Here is a 6,018-nt window from a genome sequence, read left to right as displayed (position 1 = left end):
AGGAATCCTTTCATTTTCACCTCTGTGGCAAGTAAGTGTAAGCTTTCAAAACAGGCTGGCTGTGGCAATACACCAGGGGATCGGAGGCATACTTCCGCCACAAGAGAAAGCAATTCAAACATCAGTGTGCCATTCTGTCAGCAGCTTATCACTCAGCGGGTGCGAGTATCACTCTCACTAGCAGATTTCCCTTTCAAACTTACACTTTGTCACAATCCTGACCTCGGCAGATAACACCCCTTCAGCAGGGTTCAAGTCTATATCAAGAATGACATGGAGGGATGATTATTCATTGCATCCTATTATCACCCTAGGGCTCTGTTTGCTACCCACCACAATTACTTACTTTTCTATTCCTCGTCTTCAAGTAAGATTTGAACAAATGCCTTTGCCCCCACACCCTGCATGCACCCACAAAGCAAAAACCAAACAAACCCCCCCACACAAACCAGACATGTCCCAAACAACAACAACAACAAAATGAGGATTGGATCAGCTACCAATAAGCATTCATGCAAATGCCTGTTTCTCAGCTCTGCTTTGTATATGCAGTCCAAAAATGGGCTGGAAACTGCCATAGCTAGCCCTGCCCTGCTCCACTTAACAAAGTGTTTCAAATCAAGAAAAACAGGCAACTGCTTCAGACTGGGCTAAGCTGTGTGGAATTTTTTCCTCCTTTTAAATGTTCCCTTTACTCCATCCAAACAAAAAAATGCAATAGGCTTAATCTGCAAGGTTTGAAATAAGACTTCAGAACAGCAGCAATAACTAGCCTGAAGTTATTAAGGACTTAAAGTTATTTTGAATTAATTTGTGGTTGTTGCTGCTTAAATAAACACCCTCCGTTTCCCCCCAGATGATAAAATTATAATAAGAGCATACACTAATGCATATAATGAGGACCAGATTTGGCTACCCTTATTCACACTGAGTTCTACTGAGGTCAGGGCCTGATAATGTGTTGGTTACTGTAAGACAATAATTAGTATCAGCCCCTACCCCAAAAAGCTTACAGTCTAAATAGACAAGACAGATGGTGGGACAGGAAACAGAAAGAGAGAGATTTGAAGACTCTTTTTTCAGGTTACCAGCAGAAGCAGAACCCAAGTCTCAAGACACTGTTCAGTGCCTACTGCATTGGGCCCACACTACCTCTCCATGGGTGGTTTCAATAGAAACAATAGGATTACACACCAACTAAAAAATAAATAAAAAAAATTGCATCAGTAAGGTGGCAGAATCAAAGCCAGACCCACAATGAGAATGGAAACTGCAAAAAAATAAATAAATAAAAATAAAAGACATTTTAAGGGTTTCACGCAACTATATGAGAGCTGAAACACAAATTCTGATGTGCCCTTTGGAATCTAAAACTGATTTTTAAAAAGGTCAGTCCTAAGGTAAAACCCCTCCTCATTTTCACTGCCATGGAATCCCTTTCTTTTGAAGCTGTTGACAGATCCTTAAACACAGCAAAGCTGGCAGGTGCTGCAATGAAAGCAAATACTGTCTTGCAGACCCTTAACACAAGGTGTGTTTTTGAAATAGGACTCTGCCTATGTCTGTATGCTCACTCCGAGTGCACATTCCAGTACTCAGAGTGGACTGCATTTAAAAAAAATATATATATATATCATTGCTTGTAACACACAAGAGAGTACAGGCGACATTGCTTTTCAGTCTCCCCAGTCAGATGCTCAAGGGTAGGGCCTAATCCTCATTCCATTAAAAGGAATAGCATAACTGGTCCCCTCTTTCAGCTCTAGAGCTATATATATATATTATTGCCCGAAACAGGATGGTCTGGTTCTGTTGCTAAACCAATTCTTTGGAAGAGTTTCTCTTCTTTTTCTTTCCTTAAACTTTGTCATGCCTCTTAAAGGAAAGGGAACTCAGAATTTTTTATGGCACAGATTTGCCATCAACGTGTTAGTTTTGTTTTAACAATCCATGAGAAAAGAACGTTTACAATTTCTTTTCTCCTTCCTACCCCAAAGACCCTGAGGTTGTTTCTCTTTAATTGTATTACTCTTCTCCTGCACTGGGAATCTCCCCCCCACCCCTCCAATAAGCATTAGTTAAATGAATAGGGAGTAATTGTTATTGTCTCTCTCTTTCTTGCCTTGCAGCAGTTTTTGTATCCTTCTAAGACTTTTTGAGAAAAGAAGAGGACTGGCCTTTTCTTTATTTCATTTATTTAAAAGGAGTTTTCAACTCTTTGGAAACGAAGGACATTTGTCTTTTTAGGTTTGGTGACAAACTTTACTGAAGAATGAGACCATTTGTCCAAATTTCTGCTTATAAAGAAGTTCAAAATAAAAGAAGCCCAGGGAGAGATGAGGGGGACCCGACTTTCATCCAGGCTATGAACTCACATTCATAGATACAGTAAAAGTTTCTCCAGGGGCTCAGCACTTCGGAAGGACAAGAGTTCCTGACGCTCAGAAAAAAGGCCAGGATCTTTTGCTTACAAAGTAAAACCCTAGATCAGTCACTTTTTCCTTTATTTCCCTTTAAGAAAGCCTATCCATAGCAATGCCTTCTATAGACCAGAATAGACTAGAATAATGGCTGGAAGAGAAATATAGGATGATAGAGAAGCCTTCCTCCCCCTGTTCCAATACAGTAGGCAATCAAGAATCTCCCTTCTTCAACCTACTTGCACCCTGAAATGGCTGCTACAGCCCAAATGGGTGCTGGGCTATATACAAGAGGCAGACAAGGTTCTTCGAGTAAATCTGATATCATTTATTAGATGGTGCAGCTGCAAGCAGCCAAAGAAAGGCTAGGGAGATGTGTTCAATTATAGTGTTACAAATTCACAGGGAATTTGCAGCAGTGGAAAATGTGGTGAGACAGGGGAGCCAACAAGCATTCCAACCCCCTGGAAGGTAGGCAACAAAGTTGTGTCAAAAGGCAAGCTTTCCAGCCAGGGGGCAACCAGGAGCTGTACTCCCCTACCCCCATGGCAGGAAAGCTGTTTCAAGTTGATGCATGTGCATCAGCTGGTTCTGGCTGCAGGGGAGAGGCTGCCTCCCTGCTGCCTGGGCAGGAGGGGGCATAGTCCATGCCCCTACCAGTAGGGTTACCATATGTCTGGGTTTTCCTGGACGTGTCCTCTTTTTTGGCCCCCCGTCCTCATGTCCAGGCAGGTTTTTGAAATGTGAGCAGATATCCAAGTTTTTACTTTGCTTCTGCTTTCCTGAGTTGGCTGTTTGGGGCTGGGAGCAGCGGGCAAGGTGAGTGGCTGTTGGGGGTCATGTGGTCTGTGCACAGCTCTGGCCAACTGCTTGTGTGTGTGTGCACGTGCATGCACTGCACAGACAGCAGGGCTGGGAGGGGCAGAGGCTGCAGGTCAGGAGTGAGGACCACTGGCAGGGTTGGGGGGAGCAGCGGCTGTGGGTCAGGAGCAAGGGGAACCGGCAGCACTGGGGGAATAGGCAACATGTAGGTGGTGCACGGGGTGGCATGTGCCCCCCCAAGATTGGCTGCTGCTGAAGCCGCTGCCGGCTTCTATGGGTGGCTGCCGCCGACTCCACAGGCAGTTGCTGCTCGGCACCATATACAATTAATATAATTTTAGATGTTAAATAAAACAGCCCAAGATCACAGCATGTCATTTCATCAGTCAGCTTCCCCACATAACATGGATTTTAGCTTACAGTAGTTGCATGCAAAGCTTCTGCTACAGATATCAGCTTCCAATCTTATATTAGAGAACTGCGAGCTCACGAGTCACTCCCATTAGACTAGCTGGGAATGCCACTTTTACCACTCAATAGCTTGTTGCATGTAGTTTAAAGTCCAGAAGTTATTCAAGCCCCAACCTCCTACTCAGCAGAAAAAACAAAGGCAGTAACTGAGCTTTGAGCTGGTGATATTTGCCTATTTCATCAAAGACTGTGGAGGAGAAAAATATTGAAAAGACTTTATAAATATGATAAAGCAATTTAACTAGATGGTCTTCCTGGTATGCCTAAGGCTACTGCATTGTCAAGTTCACTGGCTCACAGCATTGGCAACCAAGTGAACAGCAAAGTTTTTGGACATGGGTCTGCTTGTGGGAACCTATCAGAGATGCTACTTTCTATGCACCTGCTGCCACAAGAGTCCTAGGAGTAGCTCCTCATTTGGAGACATGGGGTTGAAAAGAATTAAAGGAACACAGCAACTCTTGAAGCCACAACTCCACAAAAGCTCTAGGTTCAAAGTTTTAAGAAACTGCTGCTGCTAAATAAGGATGTTCCCCAAATGATAAGACTGCCAAGAACATTTCATCAGTAATCCAAAACACTGTCTACAATTTTATCAACTCATATGGGAAAGCAATGGTTAGCTGCAAAAAGGAAAGAACTATAGAACAGCAAGTCATTTGCAGTACTCTAAGGTATGTCAGCCCTGCCCCCAGTATTTTTGGGGAGATTTATGAGCAGAAGTAGATGGGCAGCTCACAAACACCAAACCCAGAAATGTCCCATTCCCTCACTTGGTTCTTGAAACATGATTCAGGGCGCCAGAGAAGAGCCATGTACTATGTCCACCCAGTGGATTCACTACTGCATTTCCAAATGTGAAGAGCTCAAAGAAGCACAAGCAGGTAGAGCGCATTTTGAGCCCATTCCTCATCCAGAATGAGAAGGATGCAGCATAGACATAGCCCCAGTTTCCTACCCAGAAAGTGGGAATACTACTATTCTTTTGATTCCTTTATACATCTGTACCGTCTATTTAAATTGCAAGTTTTTCAGAGCAAGTTTAACTCAGCCTTTTTCCATATTTTTGTGAGTAGCACAAGAAGGGGGCCCAAGGCTAGTTGGGCTACTAGGTACCTTTAAGTATTTATAACCAACCACTGGCTTCATTGTGCATTGTTACTATAGCCCTCCAAAATGTGTTGGTGCGTCACCAAGATAAATGCTTAATCTGATCCTAGTGGAACTGCATGAACAAAATCAAAGCTATATAAAAAGAGAGGAAGCTGCTGCAAAACCCCAGTGCAATTAAAAAAAAAAAATACATGGAAAACACTTTACTGTTATTCAGTGCAATTGCTTCATTCCAAAAAAAAGTCTTTAAAAGCTTGGAAAACCTCCAAAACTAACCTGATAAAGTCTTGGGCATCACAAAAGATGTATTCTTTTCCATACTTGTAAGTCATCTCTGGAATACTTCCCAAATTTCACTAAGTATAGATTTCCCCTCCCCACCCCAACGTGCATGCATGCACGCACGCACGCATGCACACAGCCTCATATCTTCCTTGGGTTTTTAGCTCTACAAAAATCTAGGTAGGCAATTGCATGAAACAGTCATCATCAGACAACAGATTAGTTTCCTGCTAGGACACCACTTGGGTCTGGAGAACTAATGGATGTTCATCAGTAAGGTATTATTCCATAGCATTTGTTATTGGGGAAGCAATGAAAGGCCCCAATCAGGGGTGAGACCTTATTGTACTACGAAGATGACCAGGACAGTCCCTCCCCTTAAGAATATAATGACCTGAATGACATGAATGCAATAATCATAGGGAGCAAAAGGTACTATGAATAATGTAATGAACAGCCATCAAAGACACCAGCTGCTGAGCTATCCCAGCTATGTGGATGCAACCTTGTGTTCTTATTAATGTCAGCTGGGTCTTCCCAATGCCCTCTCTATTGTGTTTTATAGCCACCTGTTGCTACTTATCCCCATATAGAGGCCTTCAAATGAGCAACTCTGCATTGACTTCAAACAAGTGTTTGCAGAACCAGATGCTTGGAATCTAAAAGCTCAGTTCACAAGGACTTTATGCCTGAAATAGCACTTTGGTACCAAAGTACCATAAGCACTCAAATTTCTGCCACTGGGTTCATAGTCAACTGTCAAGTCCTGACAATGTGGAGTATCTCAGCATGTAGTTTACACATAGGCCCCATCAGAATTCATAAATAAATGCCCCCCAATTATCTTGTGTGAGATCATACTGTGACCACATTAACCCCACTTAACAAATGGCCAAAGGAGGTGCTGATA

The 6,018-nt window shown here is 42.9% G+C and overlaps 1 protein-coding gene across 1 annotated transcript in view; it reads right to left on the bottom strand.

Annotated features, from left to right (window-relative positions):
* The window catches only part of SEMA3D (semaphorin 3D), a 188,887-nt gene extending 183,677 nt beyond the window's left edge, over positions 1-5,210 (bottom strand). Inside the window, exon 1 of the mRNA XM_006032351.3 lies at positions 5,103-5,210. The gene's annotated coding sequence lies outside the window, so the exon portion shown is untranslated. The remainder of the gene's footprint in view (positions 1-5,102) is intronic.
* Between the last annotated feature and the right edge of the window lie 808 nt (positions 5,211-6,018).

The sequence above is a fragment of the Alligator sinensis genome, unplaced genomic scaffold, assembly GCF_000455745.1.
Source record: "Alligator sinensis unplaced genomic scaffold, ASM45574v1 scaffold1347_1, whole genome shotgun sequence".
NCBI classification, from domain to species: Eukaryota; Metazoa; Chordata; order Crocodylia; family Alligatoridae; genus Alligator; species Alligator sinensis.
The sequence above is the reverse complement of the archived record's forward strand: the minus strand, read 5'-3'. Positions and strand labels throughout refer to the sequence as shown.